Raw genomic sequence first — 18,941 nt, 5'->3', positions numbered from 1 at the left:
TATGTTTTTTTCCTTTTTTTTTTTTTTTCACTCCGTTCAAAGTCTCGCGCCGAAACACGAAGAGCGTAACAGAATCACTACGCGTCAAGGGGGCACAGAGTGCGTGCAAACGCGGCGGTCAGTTAATTTAAATTTATTTTACACGCGTCATTCATGGTACACAGCTGCGATCCGTACACGCGAAGGGACAGGGAAAAAAAGGGGAAAAAAAAAGAGAAAGAAGAAAAAAAGAAGGGTGGAATGGGCATTGTTGGCCGTGAGATTGCCGCGTCACGGCACTTGAAGCAACTCGTAAAATCGCGAATGGCCGGACTACGTATGTCGAAAGAGAAGGTCGCGAATTCCATATCCTGCTCGAACAAGAACGGAACACCACGGAAATGTAGAGAAAACGGAGGAAAGAGAGGGAAGTGTAAGTAAGAAGGAGGAGCCGATTTATCGGACAGGCAAGATCGATGCCTACCGCGACACTCCTCCTCCACAGCATACACAGAGTGTTCGAACAAAATAAATAGAGAGAGGTGCGAGTTATAGAATTTTAGAAATAGGAAAATTGATACTCACAAAAAATTGAAACTTGATTTCCGGACGAAGAAAGACAGATATGATTGTTTTATCTTAAAAATAATTTAGAGATGCACAAATAAATAAATATACTAAATAATTCTAACCTATTTAATTCAAACATTTCTACTCCTTTACTAAATATTTTTAAAGAATATTAATTTGCAATGTATCGACTCTCGTGTTCTGCTTTAATCTCTGGAATCTCTCTCCTCTAGTAATCTCTATCTATTTCAAACACCCTGTATACCCAGTACGGGATGTATGTAACCGCCTCCCACGCGTATAGCGATAATGGTACATCCGCGTATCTCGCCGCGCTCTAAACTTTCCTCGTGTGCGTAATCGCGCCGTTGTAAGAGATTTTCCGCCACGCCACGCGCGTCTAGTCCACAATTCCCAACTGGACACTGGTTTCGCGTGGTACCACGAAGCGGGTGTATTTGTCTTTATTAGGCCCGTAAGGAAACGAGGGACGTCAGAAAGCGTGGCCAGATATGGAAATTTATTCCTATCGTTCCGCGTGAAATACGACCGCTACCGCGGCTGTATTTGCTCGACAGGCTTTCTGGACTCGCAACTCTCTCGATATCCTTGCACAACCGAACTGAAATCGTCGATCTGAACGAATCGAGCCTTCGACAGCCACTCACGATTCCCTTCTGTTCTTCGAGGAAACGATCGGTCAAACAGATTGCTCAATGCTCTTTCCTATAATCGTTAATTTGTCGGGCGGGAGTATTCCAGTGTATTAATCCTTTCAAGATTATGAATATATGTATATATATATACATACATATATATATACATCGTTCGTGCAATGTGAGTCATCCGCAATAAAACTATGCGTAGGATGGAAAAATTGGAAAAGGGACAGAGATATCTCTATCTGGAATTGTAATAATTCCATTTGTGATAAAAGTAATTTATCGAAAATATTACGTATCGTGTATTTCATTATTGCCAAAAGATCTAATAATAGAATAATTAATTTTCAAAAATATAATTTGTGTATTTATCATCTTTCATCCTTCTCTACTTAAATATTGAAATAAGATGAAACAAGTCTCGACAAGAAAAGATTTGTAAGAGTTGTGTAAAAAAAAAAGAAAAGAAACGTATCTTACTTTGTAAAGTTTCATCTAATAAGCAGTGTTCAATGTTTCTAGATGCTGATTTAGTGGATCGATCGATCAATCTGTTTTTTTCATGACGGCCTCGGTATAGACCCACCACGGTGTTTAATTGGTCAGCTGATCGATTAGCGTATACGGTTACACGGGTAAGTCAATGAGGTCTTAGATCTTTCTGACGATCCAGCTGCTCCGATGAGAAAAGATCGATACCGTATCATCCTTTCTCTCTTCGTTTTTTTACGTAAATTTTGAAGAAAATATGATGCAGATAATGTGAACACGAATTTCGTGTCGAATCATTATTAACTGCAATGTAATATAAAATTTATTATATTGTTTTAGAACATGAGTTCTATTAAAGAAGATTACATTTTAAAATATTATTATTAGTTGAATCTTCCAATATGAATTGTAAGAAAAATCATGAGCGAATTCTTGTTATATGAATTTGCTTCTTAAATCATGCAATTAGATTCAATTAATTCCAGCAATAATTAAAATTTTCTTTCAATAAAATCATTTCCAAGAGAACCAGCCGAATTCCATCAATATCGTTATTTCAAACTACGTTCGAACATCTTTGAGAATTCGAAGGAGTATCGTAACCATCTCGTATCGTTCCAGTTGATTCGCTCCTCGTAATTACTTTCCCTCTTTAGAAAGCTGGTAATTCATAGGAGCGTGGCCAATTAAAAGGAATATCGAGTCAAGTGTACGAGGGCCAAGGAAAATTGATCATCGCATTCCGCGACAGTAATACGGTCTTTGTCAAAACTTTCAACGTCAACGTTATATTCAACGATTAATAAAACAAACGTTGCAATTAACGGGCTACGTTACGAGTGCGTCGTTCGGCCGTTAAGTGGCGCGTAGACAGACCGATTAATCGCGACGTTTCTCTGCTTGCCTGCTATTTATTCGTCGACGAATCGTTTCGCGATATCCCGACGTTGTTTGAAAAATGAATTATAGGCAGGCACGTGATTTTAATTATTGATGCCGATTAATAAGCCTGAAACAGAAAATCGATTAATAAATATGACAATATGTGATAATATTCAATTTAATATTCCTTTAATATTACAAAATATATTGTAATATCAATTAATTAAAATTATCTTTTTTTTTTTAATCGTAATGCATATATAAATAATAACGTTATAGTTATGTACTTTTAGAGTTTTCTATTTTGATTGTTATTGATGAAATTGAAAAAAATTTATCAAAATTTGGTACAATTAAATATATTGAAAACCACTGTCAAGATTAATGCATTTATTAAAAGTTGATCTTCTTGATAAAGTTATTTCGTGAAATTCCTTGTTTTTCCCTCGTCTTCTTGAATTTATAATGAACAACGGAGCTGCATAAATAATGGATTATTTATTAACCATTTCAGCCGTCATCTTTGCATAAAGATTAAGGATGAGGATCAACATTGCTTCACCGTAAATACGCCGATGTTAAATTGCCACGAGTCTTCCACGACTCTGGAGGTATCTCAACCGAGTAAAAACCGGACGAATGAAGAATGACGTCGAATTTCTTATTCATAGTCCTCTGTAAAACGCTTCCGCGTGGATTCCTCATGCATAATCTGTACTAATATTCATCAATCTGGCCCGATATTTGCGCATCCATAAACGAATACTTTCCCTTCCAATTTTCCCCTCCATTATCGACTTTTTGTTACTTTACTTCCATCATTGAATTAATAGGGAAAACCTTTCGTCCGTTATTTATCAATACCGATGAAACTTGACACGTATCAATTTTTCCTACAAATTTATCGTAAAAATATAGTTCTTTTTTCCAAAAAAAAAAGAATATTTGAAAAGATTTTGAAGGATCAAATTTTATAGAAAATAATGAAGTCGATCCGATCGATTGAAATTCGTGCAAAATTTGAAAAAATAATACAATATATAAACTCACGAAACAAAACAATTAATACATTAATTTCAAAGATGTACACAACTTTTCATACAACACACTGAATATAATCGTACCTAATTAATAAACCAAATTTCGAGATTTCCAATTTTAAGATCGATAAAATCAACCCTTGCTCCTCTGATCGCACATTACAAACACACGAAAAAAGTTTCGACCTCCCCACGGTCGAAACCACGCAAGCCACGTTTCTCTGCCGTGTATCGGCCCGATACTTTGCGAGCGGCGAGTTGAAACCGTTTCGCGGCGCGTAATCACGTAATTACGCGCATTAAAAGGAGCACCGTCGTAGGTACCAATTTAATTTCCGAATTTCCAGCGGCGAATTACTTCACCGCTGCCGCGGTGAGCCCGGTGGGCGGGAGGGGGGCGAGCGGACGACGTCGCAATTCAGGACCATTAGCGAAATTACTCGGCATGGGGGCGCGTTTCCCTTGCGCCATCTTTTTCTTCCTCGATCGGCCTCGAAAAAACGGCCTCGCGAATCATCCTCTGATTCTCGCACCGCGAGAACCAACTCTCTGGATCGTATACGGGGTGTTGCGAGGGTAGGAAAAATTTGGGGTAAGGGAAGAAGATGGTTAAAATGGAAAAAATGGAAAAACGAATGGAAACTCGTTCGAGTCGAAAGTTGCATCAACATGGCTAAAAAATCAACCCTTCCTTCGTTTCAACTTTTCAACTTTTCTATATATCTATATACGGAACACCCTGTATACTCGCTCGGTCGGGATCTATATACGCGTAATCTTCGATGAAACATGACGCCACGGAACAACGTGGTGTGCGGACTGGACCGTTTACGTATTCGTGCGTTACAGGGACGAGGAGTTTCGACAATTTATAAGGGATCTCGTCGGGCAAATTACACGGTGATTCAGCGATCTAACAAATATGAAATATACCGGTTGGCCCGGTCCCATGCAAAGATTACGGCCACTTAAACGGCACGATTTACATGGAGACCGGTGATTTCGCCGGTACGTGACGGTAATCGATCATCGGGGGCGGAAACGGGCGAGGAGCGTGATTAAAAGACGCTGATGAGTGAATGTTTGACGATTAACAGAAAATTGAGCGGTATCCCCTTGGTAAAGATGGGTAAGGATGATTGGTTGTCCAAGTGTGTTGCATCAAACGATTTTTGGTAAATAAAATTTTGTTGGCGTTGAAATCAAGTAGTCTTCGGTGTGATTAAATTGTTAAATTTTTTTTTTTTAAACAATTATTTCCAATTCGTGTAATCTTAAATCGTACACGGTTGTCGTATATATCAAACACAATGTCAATAAATCAACGTTAGATTTTTCGGTCAATTTGATGCTTGATGTGACTTGATGGAAATAAGACTTAATCTTTCACTGGAAAACAAGATTTCTCTTTGTGTTGTGTGACGCGTGCGATCAATCGGATATATTGAATTTATTCGATACGAGGTATGAAAATATCACTGATAATTATTTACGATGTAGATTTTTCTGTAGTGAAAGTTATTCATTTCTAAGAAATATATCATTCCCCTTTTCAGCGATAAACGATTAACGATCATCCATCGAAATAGATGCTGTCTTCATTATCCTTACGAAACATTTTCTTGAATAGAATTTCTCTTATTTCTTAAATGTTACATTCTTCTATTACCATTAACAAGATATGCAATAAATATCTATTTTATACACAATACTATACTTTATACACAATACTATACACGATTTCTGGAAAAAAGAAATAAATTTTTAAAAGATAAGGAAATAAAAAAGATTAGGGGCAACGAGAATACATTTCTTCCAGAGCTTGTTAGCAAACTTAAACTTATCAATAAGGCTTCCCTAAGAGAGCGTACGAGCGCCATAACAATAGAGACACAAAGCCAGACATAAATAAATAAAAACTCGCCGCCTAATCTTGTTTTGATTTACACTACCCGAATCTTCGTATATCTCGTCAATCCAAACATCGTAACTTTAAAATTCCAAGAAAGGAAAACGATTCGTTTATTATTTATTAAAAACTCACGGGACAAAGGGAGAAAAACGGTGTCTCGAGAGATATTCAGCCAAACTCTTCATCTCCTCCCTCCCCTCAAAAATTATACCAACACTTTTTGATTTTCTTGCACGAGCGAGCTGGATCGAAATTAATAATCAAATTGGATCCGCGCCACGACCGACAGCGAGGAACGGTTCCAGTGAATTATGCGGACGTTCCGGCGACGGAGGCGACGTTTCGTTTTCTAATTCGGGAAGAATGGAAATAACGGGCCGCGCGCGGAAGGATGTCATTGTCGTTTACGACGACTGGTAGCGCGAACGTGCCGATCCGCGCCGATGTCGCGCCGACACTAAATCCTCGGGATGTATTTCGATTTGACTGGTCGCTGGCCCCGGCTCGCCCCGGCCACCCGAATATACGGGCTGTCGGCTGAAATTTCGCGATGTGTTTTATGGCCGCGCATAGGAAAAACAACGTTCGCACGAATGGATGCGTTGGAACGGATTAAAATTAACTGGGCGAAATTAGTTCAATTTTCGCTTTTTTCCGTAACGTTTTCGGATTATGTTTAAAAAGGATAAAGGTAAGGAGACACAGTGTTTGAGATACGTATATATATATATATATATTGAGAGAGCGAGAGGAAAAAGGTGTGACAAAAAAGATACGATACGGCGGAGAATGTGTGAAATACGAATTGAGGATGATGCTTGAGTTGGCCAGTTGGATTGAAAACAAGTAGCGATGGGATCGAGCTGGAACGTTCGGATGGCTTGTTTTAACTACGATGTGATTAAAGTGATTCAATTGCGATGAGAAATGGTTTCATTCGGTGATACATAGTTTGAAAATACTCTCGGTTATCGAAAGGAAAAAAGAGAGGAGGATTAATCCATTCGTTTAATTCTTTCACTCTGAATTATTTCAGTTCTAAAATAAAAGATGTCTATTTTGTTGGATGTGTATTAATTCGACGTCTTCAAATTATTTATCTCTTTACTGTTTCTTAAAATTTAAATATTTTTCTCAATTAAAATGGAAATTCTTTGCAGGAATGTCGTCCATTTTTTCGTGTTTACAATCGATTGATACTCGAAGAATATTAAATAATAATATAATATATTATCAAGATCTATAAACGATATTATTTTCATTAAAATGATATAAATTAATTTACGCACCAAAAAGATCCGAATTGAGTCGAGGAGTACTCCATTCCGTCACTGGAATACAATGCATCTTCTAATTATAAATAAACACGTATACTGTAAATCGCGCGATAACCGCAGTATGCACAAGATTTTCCTCTCGTTCCCAGAACACGGTGCCAAAGTTCGACTATAGAATTGCCTAGACGCCGCGTATAATTTCTCCTGATTTACCACACAGCAAACTTTCCAACATTCTCGACGACCAACGGTCTATTACTGTCAATGAAACCCAAACACGAGATGTTGCAAACTCCTGAGATTCTTCCACCGTCTTCCAAACCACATATCGTAAAGTATCATACACTTTTCGAGTATCCTCATTAAATATCCTAATTTCACGATCACAGTTAGTTACCTATTTATTTTACCATTTTTCTTCGCTGAATGGATGGAAGCTTACGTATCAATCTTCTCCAAACTGGCAAAAAAGAAATACAATCCCCTTCCCTCATAGAAATGCTAATCGAAGCAGGTGATTAAGACGCAAACAAGAGGAACTCTGTTCAGAAATATCAACCCTTTCGCTTGTCCATGTCAAGAATATTCATGTCTAGACCTTTTTTTTTATCCCTTCGATCTTTTCACTTACATATATATGTATACATTGACTCGTGAAAGTATTCAAACACTGTAAATAAAATTAATTTTTAATAAAATTAACAATGTTAGTACAAGATTATATATGCAAAATAATTTTTTTTTAAATTTCATTTCTGATAATGTGAAATGAATTTTTCCTCTTCCTTTTTTTTTTTTTAAGTAAAACTTTGAAACTCGAAATATTTTCTTTTTTTTTCTTGTCTGTCAAAAAGAATAATTACGTTTAGCGCATAAGTATAACATAAATCTTGTATATAAAAATCGGCGATAAGATTTCCTCGCAAGATAATACTTTCGTGAGCTACTGTACATCTCCCCATTTCGATCGAAGACAGTTAAAACGACAGTATATCTTCAGAGCGTAGAAAGACACGGTTGACACCAAACAGAAATAGTTTCACGTAGAGACAGTCTTTTATGACAGTCTCGACGTGAAAATGGAAGGAAGAGGAGAAAGAGGCGAAAAAAGAAAAAAAAAAAAAAGAAAAAAAGAAAAAAAGAAAAAAAGAAAAAAAGAAAAAAAGAAAAAAAGAAAAAAAGAAAAAAAGAAAAAAAGAAAAAAAGAAAAAAAGAAAAAAAGCTCTCCTCCCTTTTTTTTTTTTTAAGGAAAACTTTGAAACTCGAAATATTTTCTTTTTTTTCTTGTCTGTCAAAAAGAATAATTATGTTTAGCGCATAACTACAATAGAAATCTTGTATATAAAAAGCGGCGATAAGATTTCCTCGCAAGATAATACTTTCGCGAGCTACTGTACATCTCCCCATTTCGATCGAAGACAGTTAAAACGACCGTATATCTTCAGAGCGTAGAAAGACACGGTTGACACCAAACAGAAATAGTTTCCCGGAGGAGCAGTTTTTTTTGTCAGTCCCGCCGTGAAAAGGGAAGGAAAGGGAAAAAAGGGCGAAAAAAAAAAAAAAAAAAAAAAAAAAAAAGAAAGAAAAGAGAAGAAAGTCCTCCGTCCGTTTTCTTTCTCGGTTCGAGGAGGATGGTACGGGGATTCTCCCAGCCCAATCGTTCCACCATTCGTCGAGGTTCGATCTTTATCTGAAATATTATCGCGTGGATCAAGCCTATACTTTCGTCTAATTAATCACGCCGCAAGCTGCAATTGTTCGAGCTAGGCGCTATTAAATTCCCTTGTGGAAGCGAGCGCGAGATTCACGGGTATTAAAATTACCTTGTCGCTTAGGCGGGATAGAATTACAGGCATTTACTTAATTCATCGGCCGATTTTGCTCTACCCTTGATCATTGCTTTTTAACGCTCTCTCTGTCTCTCTTTCTCTTTCCCTCTACCGTGTGATCAAGAGAGGAAGCGTTTTGTTTAGTTGGCCATAGATTGTTATTTTCGTGCTGCGGGATCCCGGTTATTTGCAACGAAAACGTCGATTAGAACGATGATTTTTGAAAATCAATAATGGAGAAGATTATCTGCCCAGATAAATTCGAAGGAATTGGATGTAGAGAATAGATTTGTTATTGATACGAATAATTATTTTTAGACGTTATACAAACAAAATTTTATTTTATAAATATCGTACGTTGTTTAATATTATGTTATATATATATATATAGGAAGATGACCTAAAAGAGAAATAAAAAATATTATATTATTATAAATCAGACTTATATTCAATTTTCAAAATTCCAAAAATGTCAAAATTAATATTTCTTTTATTGAATTACTAAAATGCAAATGTCGTAAAAACGAATAAGAAATTTATTACTTACTAAAGACCAGAATCTAAATAATTTCGTTCCAGTTGATTCTCAATCTCAAACAAATCTCGAACTAATGCCATGGATTTGTTCCAGTTCGAGCAAGATCGGTCGTATATTCCGTCTTAACCATTACGGCTTAATCGCCGTTATCGTCTCGCAGTAGTATATTCTCTAAAGGTCGAACATTACTCTCTGTACACATTCATTCCAAACTGTCTCAAATATATCTCTCGTATATCGAGAAAAATCAATCCACCTTCCCATATCCATATTTCTTACATATTCACAAAATCAACGTTCGTTTCATATTTTTAGATTAGATCAAATCTCTTTAACGACTATATATATTCAATCCCATAACTTTATTCACAAATATCCAAAAGGAGATCGATCACTAACGAAAACAAGAAATTTCCGATTCTTGAAATTCTTCGAGCGCAATCCTCCAATTTACACTGTGCCAAGCATCCTTCAACGAATACGCGGCCACCCACAACGCTCACTGCGATCCCCCCGGAATGCGATTAACCCCCGAAACGAGGCACGAGAATTTTCCATCGTCGATCTCGCGACAGGGCCGCTAATAGACACGTCGAGCCGCGGCGCATAAGCACAAACGCGCGACAAATGCGCATCCATATCTCGCGAACGGTCCATTGTGCGAACGGAAGCCGGTGGTTCTGCTTCGCCAGCAGAGGAAGAGAGGGATCCCAGACCCAGCGGGGAATAAAACGACCGGCCGCGTAGCTGAGTTATGACGGCCGTGGCCCGAAAATATTTCGCGAGCTTTATAATCCTTGGAACCGTTTCGTTTCGTCGGCGGCGAAAGACGCGCGTGCATGCATGTACCAGAGGCACGTCTCTCGTATACGGGGTGAGCCGTTTAAGCGCGCCATCCGAATTCGCTCGTAAATTGCGAAAAGTGGATAAAGATTGTTGTGAAAAATAATTGCAAATAAAGTAATGATTGGAATGAATGAAAGTTTTGGTAGTACACGATGTAATAATAGGTTTTTTTTTTATCGATCCTTCTTCGTTTAGGGATGATTGAGTGATGATTTTGAAATCTTTAGCATGAAAGAAAATGGATTATTATGACATGTTAATTTGCTTAAAATAATATTCAGTTTTATCAATAAATAAGTTTCTGAGATTTATTTATTACACGATTCGTGTATTGATGATAAAGTAAAGATTGGAATGAATGAATGAATTTGGGAGTACACGATGTAATAATAGATTTTTTTTTATCGATCCTTCTTCGTTTAGGGATGATTGAGTGGTGATGTTGAAATCTTTAGCATGAAAGAAAATGGATTATTATGACATGTTAATTTGCTTAAAATAATATTCAGTTTTATCAATAAATAAGTTTCTGAGATTTATTTATTACACGATTCGTGTATTGATGATAAAGTAATGATTGGAATGAATGAATGAATTTGGTAGTACACGATGTAATAATAGATTTTTTTTTATCGATCCTTCTTCGTTTAGGGATGATTGAGTGATGATTTTGAAATCTTTAGCATGAAAGAAAATGTATTATTATGACATGTTAATTTGCTTAAAATAATATTCAGTTTTATCAATAAATAAGTTTCTGAGGTTTATTTATTACACGATTCGTGTATTGATGATAAAATAATGATTGAAATGAATGAAAGTTTTGGTAGTGCACAATGTAATAATAGGTTTTTCTTTATCGATTCTTCTTCGTTTAGGGATGATTGAGTGATGATTTTGAAATCTTCAGCATGAAAGAAAATGTATTATTATGACATGTTAATTTGCTTAAAATAATTCTGTTATATCAATAGATAAGTTTCTGAGGCTTATTTATTACACGTTTCTAATACGATTCGTGTATTGATGATAAAGTAATGAATGAAAATTTTGCACGATGTAATAATAGATATTTTGTATTATTACGACATGTTATAATAATACAATAAGTAAATTTCTGAGTTTCGTCAATTATTACGAAATTTATACAAAAAATCATTGATCGGAATCCGATTTTATATATAACGAAAATAACAGTTTAACGAATAAATTCAGGTAGCGCGCAGCTAAATGACTCACCTCGTATATAAATACGTGTATAAATATACGGGGAGAGCGCAAAATGGGAAGAGATAGAGAAAGAGGAGGATGTTAAGGTTCGGTGGAGGAGAGGCAGCGCGAAAAATGTCTCGATGGACGTGACGCCTCTCTTTTTTCCCCTTCTCCATTTTCCATCCTCGCCCCTCGTGCAGATCCAACGATATCCCCGTCTCGTTCTCTTGAACGCGTCTTTCGGACGCGGCGAGATCGCATTTATATGCAGAGTGCACCGTTCGAATATGCATAAACCTCGCATACCGGCGACTACCGGCGCGATGCGCTATTGGCCAAAGTAATGGAAGTGTTTAAGGATGCGTATAAAAATCGAAATTCAATATGCCGTAGAGCTTGAATTTACCGGGATAATATAAAGCACATGAGGTGCTTGCCTACCATTTCTAGAAACGTAATGTGATTACGAGAGGTAATTTGAACGATTGAGGTAGTTATTAATCGTCATGGACCTCGTTTCCAGTCAACCAAGGTGAGACAAATCCCTTTAATTCTCGAATTTCTCTTTTTTAAATTTTTCGTTCAAAGTGTTTTCATTTATTGCAATTGAAAATAAAAATATATATATATTTGGTAAGTTAGTCACACTTTTGTATATGATATCGTAATCTTTGATATAATAATAGAAAAAGATAGGTTGAAGTCCCTTCTGTATTAGAAATAAAATTTTCTAAAATGGTGAATCGGGACCATTTTCGATTATATACATTTTATGTCCGTCTCTTCTCTAAATGTATTTTAATACACATAAAATTCGCATATTCGCATATGAAACAAAGGGATCTAATCGAGCTGTTCGAGTTAGGACCGAAGAGGAACCTCTTTTCCTGAAATATATATGTTTGAGTCAGTACGTATGTTGATATTAAGATACCTTATTGCCTGCGTTGGCTCCTCGTATTTTCAGAGCAAGTATCCCTTTGTCTTGGCCACCGCTTTGGTTTTATTAAATATCAACCCAGGTATCTAGGCGCATCCCTCCCTGTCCTTTGAAACACGTGTATTCTGCTCCTTCTTGGCCTTGATGCATACTTTCTTCTGTAAAATAAAAAGAAATTTTATACAGACTCTCTTATAGAAATAACGAGAAGAGAATAATATTTTCTCTCTGATGTTCCCTCAAATTTACCTCCGTAACTAAAAAATTTGCAAAATTATAGCAATTCTGAAGAAGATAATTGTAAATAATGTATTTTGTTTCTAAGAAATTAAATATTATATTATATAAAAAATATTTAAAATTATGATTAAAAAAATTGAAAGGAACGTAACATTTTTTATTAAAGCTGTTACACCATCGAAACAAATTAAAACAGGAATTTAATTTTCAATCCGTTTATTTTATATTTTCTTCAGACACGTTTTTATAAATTCTTTGCAATATTATTAATTTAAAATATCAAATCGAAAAAATAACGAAAACTACTTCAAATCGATGTTTAATTTTCCTTAAAATAATGGAAATAAATCACCTAAATTACTTGTTCGATTATAAATAAAAAAAAGAAAAAGAAATATATGAGAAAAAAATATTTCTCACAGACTCATAATAACAAGTGTATACAATTAGTTAAAGAGGGACCACACTTCAAGATCCTTCCCTGTCAGCCCCCGGGGCCCAAAACGGGCAGCTAGTTTTTATCGTGTCAATTCAATCGTCCGTGCTGATAATTAACGTTCAGTGTAACGCCCTTGCGAGCGACGATCGCGATTTATGGCGATCGTGCTCGAATGTGCCTCGGCCGTGTTTAACTATTCCGCGGCGCAGGCCGATTTATCTCCCCGAATTGTCTAACACCGTCGACGAAAATTTATTTGCGACCGGCGATACGTCATACCACGGACATAACGATGTATCTGCGGCAAGAATCTTTCTCCCGATCGCCCTATGGATCGAACTATGGACAACAAAGTTTCGCAATACGCAAGTGGCGTGTAAATACGTTGCGCGCCGAAGCTTGTCAGAGAGAAGGAAATAATTCGCGGAACAATGCAGTTTGTAAAGTCAGACGTGGCTGAATTTTCTTTCCAAGCGGTAAAGGCGTGGTATTTATCGTGATTGATTTAAGAGACTATACATACTTTTAAAGAACGCGTTACTGTTGTACTTCACGTACGTACTCGAAAGAAGTTTGTGAAATTGAAGTTGTTTATTATCTCCTTTGAGGAAAGGAAAGGAAAAATTAAGATAGATTTAAAATTTTGAATTTTTCATCGAAAAATAAAAGAATGATTATAATCTTTTATTTTATACGATCCTTATGTACGACTCGCAAAGAAAAAGTTAAACTAATCCATTGAAGCTAATTGCGCGAGTCTTAATTAGATAATTCGATAATGCACGAAATTCTTGTAATAATTCTATAAATATTCATTCCAACGAAAAAATAATAACGAAATGTGGTGACATCAACTTAATAATAATAAATTAATATATTGGTATTATAATAATAAATTAATACCAAATTACCCCCTCCCCTGTCCTCCTCCTCCTGTAAAGAAAAGAATATAAAATACAAAAAAATACGATTAAAAACTTCAAAGATAATTAGAGCGTGGTGCACAAAATCCTTTCTAAATCTCTAAAGACCCGAATTCCATCGAGCGATTAGTCCACGAAACGAAATTGTACGTAATGACCAGTGGTCCGCCTTTTAAAGATCCTCTCCTCTCGCGAGAATGGGGATCTTTAAGTGGGAAGGTTCGCCTCAGAAATTATAGGGAGACTCTCGAACGGGTATATCCCTTAATATTCTATCCTCGTCATCATCATTATGTCATGCGCCTAAAAATCTCTCGAATCAACATATATTTGCATATTCAACGACGGGAGGGAGGGGGGAGGACCAAAGCACACGAAGCTATTTTAAAAGGCCGGCGGACTTTAATTTATTTTCTCGCCCTGCCTCACCACCACCGTCCTAGAATGGAATGGGATCAGGAACGCGCGTGTGTGTGTACACGGTGGATTTATTGCGGCACGTAGAGAGAACGCGGATCGCGAGAGTGACACCTTCGTTTCGTTCCCGACCTGCCAGCCGCATCCGTCTTTCCGCGAATTTATTCCGCTCCACAAGCTTTCGACCACTTCTCTCTCTGTTCATCCTCCAACTAGAAGCTCAAGTCTGTAGACAAAACTACTTAACCCTCGTAGGGAGAATTTCAAAGCGGGCCGCGAACATTGTTCATTCGATCGAGGAAGGCGACGATGCGTGAATCTTGCAGTAATTCGAAACCTTTGTTTCGAGCCTTTTTTTCACGTAGAAAATATAAAAAAAATAAAAAATAAAAAAAATTATTGCAGAAGTAATTCTGAAGAGTACACAGGGATGTTATAAAGCGCTGGTGGGAAAGTTACAGTGATACGAATTGTGTCATGAAATTGAGAACCGTAACGCCGTTATATAAATATTATCTTGAGCAATAAAATACAATCGCATCGAGAGACGCATTAATCCGATTCGCTGTAATATCACTTATTACAGATCACTTCTTCGAGTCGATTAATTTCATAACGCCAACCAACTTGGAATTCCAATCAAGGAATTTCACCACGATTTACGATCTTCGAGTCAATCGTACTTACTTCAGCCAGTAATTTATTATCAGTCCGCTATTTACCCTCGCTACTTGTAACGTAGCCTCCTCCGATAATTCGAATCGAATAATTATCCTCCCTCTCTCGTTCCATCCTCCCCCAACGAGAACAAATTAACGCGTTTCTTGCAACAAGAATCCAACTCGAATAGTAAAACTTGCCCGATGTTCAAATTACCAGAATGTATATATATATATATATATTTATACACGATAGAACAAATATTAGCAAGGTAAAACAAAGGCAGGCCGACGTTGGAGGCGAACTTCGACCGATCGAGGTGGAAAGAGGCAGCCTCAGCCGGAAGACGGCGCAAGATTTGCATAAAAATGCCATACATTTCTATCGGCAGACCGAGCAACGCACACAGCTGCCGGCTAAAACACATTTCGAGGGTGAGGGTGCGCCTCGAGCGTCGGTCATCTGCTGGACGAGGATCGTTCGATGAAATACTTTTCAATTTCATCGTGGCTCACGGTGAACGCACGGTGCTTTCGAATATTTATAATACCTGTATACACGGTTCCTCTTGGAGGAGAAACGAGAACGGAGCCGACGAGTGGCGCAGTCGATGGGGGTGGAGAAAGAGAGAGAGTATAATAGGTTGTTAGTAGCGTGGTTCGAGTTTGCCGAGGTACAAGGGACAATGTGTGATTGTTTGAAATAAGTAATTGTATAGTTTGCTGGTTCCTTTTTGGTATGGACTCGAGGGCTTGGTACAACAACGTTCAAAAGTCTAAGATTCTTTTATTTCTCGGATCGTCGGAATTTTCTTCGTCAAAAGTCATCGATTGTTATAAAATCTCAAAACTAGTTAAAATTTATGTGAAATTGAAGAAATAAAGATTTAAAAAGAAGTGGAAAATCGAATCGTACGATTGAATCTTGTAATAAATTCGAGAATAAAAATTATTTTCAAAAAAATAATTCCATCAAAACTAACGTTCCAAGGACGTTATTCGACGCGATAATCGTTCCTCGTATCCTCGTACAATCTTCCAGAACTCGTTACGCCACTTAAATCCCAATTAGTGCGCCCAGAAAAAACAAAATCGAAAAAACAAAACGCTTGCACGACACGCTTTTGCGGCTTACTGTATAGGACCGACTCGAGAGAGAGAGAGAGAGAAGAACGTACAAAGGAGGGAGGGGGTCTCCGTTCAAATCGTATGCAAATGAGCGCGCGCTGGAAGGCCAGGTGTACGCTTATAATTTGATCAGAGGGGGCCCACCTCTTCGCCTTCGGGTCGCAATGGCTACCGTTTCCTCTTCGGGATGAACGCTCGCTCCCAACTCCAGATCCAGATAAAACTTATTACGGTATCGCTCAACTGTCACAACAGATCTCAGATAGAATTCTTCAGGCTCGACGTCTAAAACTGCGGCGAAACCGATTTCGCGCCGGTTCGTTGGCCAGCATCGAAGGAACCAGTGTGTGTGTGTGTGTGTCTGCGTGTCTCGTGGCCGTGTAACCATGGCTAATCCAACCTGATCCGACACGATGTGTCTATTACATCGTTAACAGTCGAGCTCTCTCGGATAACGAGAGTAGGGATGTACGCGTAGACTTTCTTCTGGCATCATCCTATGAATTATGCATCGTCGAATCGTCTCGAATCGAGTGACTGCGGCTGGACGTGGCTGGTTAATTTCGAGGACGAGTTTTAGAGGTTGGTTGGAACGGGATCGAGATGATCGAGAGGTGAGAATGTACATAGAAATGGGTGTTTTCGGTTAAATGAGGGAAGATAACAAGGCAAGGTTGGGTAAGAGGGATATTTTATTCATTAGCGGATGATGAGGGACGTGAATCGTTGTGGGAAAATGATAATCTTGGAGGAGCTGTAAATATTAATCTCCCTTGCTTTCTATGAAGCTTCTAGCGTATTAAGGTATGCAAGGCATAAATTAATCCCTCCGTTGCTTTCTCCGTTTCCGATCGTTTGCTTCTACGATCGAAAAATCGTACGCGTGTAGGCGTGAAATTTTATCGTCGAAGCGAGAGAAGAGAGCTTTCCTAGTCTGAATTTTCTCAAGCGAGCAGACTCCCCATATTTCCGATTCCAGGTAAAAAGAGGATGCCACTGATTGTGCAAATGCGTCCACCAAGAAGGAATCTTTGTTTTGCGAATCGTTCCCTCATTTCCTCGACTTTTTCATTATTCTCGTGTTGTTAGATTGTCCTCGATGACGATTAGATTTCCGTGCCTTTAATTAATTTTAATTTCGATTTAATATGCTTGAAAAGAAAAAAGAGATTGTACACGTCGACTTTTTACCGTTTCAAATTTCATCTCTATTAAAATTGTAAAAATTCAATTCTCTTCGGAGATTCTTCTTAGAGAATCCTCGAGGATTCAATACTCGTTGATTAACAAAAACTTCGATAATTGAACCATCACGCTTACAATTATTTTCTCTCGCGGAAAAAAGAACTTAATAACTCTTCCACTTCATCCGAGTTAGATTATACAACGTTATAGATTATTCTGCACGGGAGGGCACAAGTAGCGCCTCCTCATCAGAGGTGATAAAAGAGGAAAAATCGAGGGAGGTTTCGACAGTTAATCCTTAATATCCAGGATGCTACCCTTTTCACCGTAGACAGTCGCTCGGTCACTCCTTCTCCTGGATTGGATACAACGTAATTAAAGGGAGGAAGGAGAGAAAAAAGAGAGCGGAAGGAAAATTAATTGGTCCTCCATTGACGGACGTATCGCGCTTAATCCGGACGCGAGGCGTCGATTCTTCGCCTTTGCAACACCGGAATCGCCATTGATTGCCGCGATAATCTCGCCACTTTTACCCTCTTTGTCAGGTTTCCTGCCACGAACGAACGTTCTCCTCTCCTTCACAGTCTTCACCGATTCCAATCCACCTCTACCATCGTGTTTAACGTCGTTAACCTCGTTCGTTTATTGCCACGCGTTTTCCCCAGCTCATTGAAATTCTAATTTTTACGACCTTCTCCCGATGAAATATCTTCCCCGGTTGGGAAACATTAAGAAACACGTGCGTACAGGAACCTACAGACGTAATGAAAACGAGTAGAAATTATCAAATGTTTACGATGTGTATCGATGTGTACACTCCTTCGGATTTCTTGAAACCGTTTTTTGTTCGATTTCTTACGGAGGAAGACGAGCAACGATGATTTGAAAACTTGTGCAATTCCGCGCAATCGAACTGTGGAATTTATTTCTATTTTAACCCTTTGCATACCACAAGATCCGTGTATTTTTCTATATAATCTCTTGCTGTGAAATTCTTGTGAGAAGAATACGATGATCGAAAATACGAAATACGTTCTCAACAATTTTTCTATTTTATTTATTTATTTATTTCTATTCTTTATTTTTAATTCAAGCATTTAGCAACAAAAGTTGAGAAACAATTAATTATAATCTATTTCAGAGAATGAAGAAACGTAAATAAATTAGCTTGTTTCTTTTTTCAAGATGAATGTATTCATCTTAATATTTTATTCTCTTGCAATATTATTATTACTTTTTTCTTTTATATAGAAATGAGTCAAGACGCATATTTTAAAGATTCTAATACACACATTTCCTTCAAGTTCAATAATTGTTAAAAATTATACATTCTCCATAAATTTTTCTACACACGTCACGTCACATTATTTCCAATACAATAAAATCGATACAGAGAAAGACCACTTGCAATAATTTACCGTTTAAGATTCGAGTCGATTCCGAACTTGAAACGCCAAATGTAAAACAAGTAACCGCAAGGTTATGCTTACAGCTTGTATTTTCGTCAAAAAAAAAATCACTTTACATTTTTTCCCCTTGCTCGAATTCTCAAACACGACGAAAAGTTCCCTTTCACGAGGCATCCAATGTCCGCCATTTTCCCTCGACAGGCCAGCATTTACGCGCGGAACAGCCGCGTTATGCGAATTGTCGGTGTGGTTTTCGCGTCTCGTCGAAATTTTACGCGCGATGTTTCGCCTCTGACCGGCGAGAACAATAAAACCCGCATCGTTATTATTCCACCCGTTCCATTGCAACCCTTATCACGCGC

General features: G+C 37.6%; 1 long non-coding RNA gene across 7 annotated transcripts in view; it reads right to left on the bottom strand.

Moving 5' to 3' along the window:
• LOC116185919 overlaps window positions 1-12,482 on the bottom strand; it is a 25,914-nt gene extending 13,432 nt beyond the window's left edge. For 2 of the 7 annotated variants that reach the window (XR_004150817.1, XR_004150818.1), the window contains exon 1: window positions 12,174-12,473. This is a non-coding gene — a long non-coding RNA (uncharacterized LOC116185919). Of the gene's footprint in view, window positions 1-12,173 lie in introns of all 7 variants that reach the window. The other 5 variants (XR_004150815.1, XR_004150819.1, XR_004150820.1 and 2 more) reach the window with 3 other exon arrangements.
• Between the last annotated feature and the right edge of the window lie 6,459 nt (window positions 12,483-18,941).

Source organism: Apis dorsata, unplaced genomic scaffold, assembly GCF_000469605.1.
Source record: "Apis dorsata unplaced genomic scaffold, Apis dorsata 1.3 scaffold_330, whole genome shotgun sequence".
Classification (NCBI taxonomy): Eukaryota; Metazoa; Arthropoda; class Insecta; order Hymenoptera; family Apidae; genus Apis; species Apis dorsata.
Note: the sequence above shows the minus strand (reverse complement) of the source record. Positions and strands in the feature narration are given on the sequence as shown.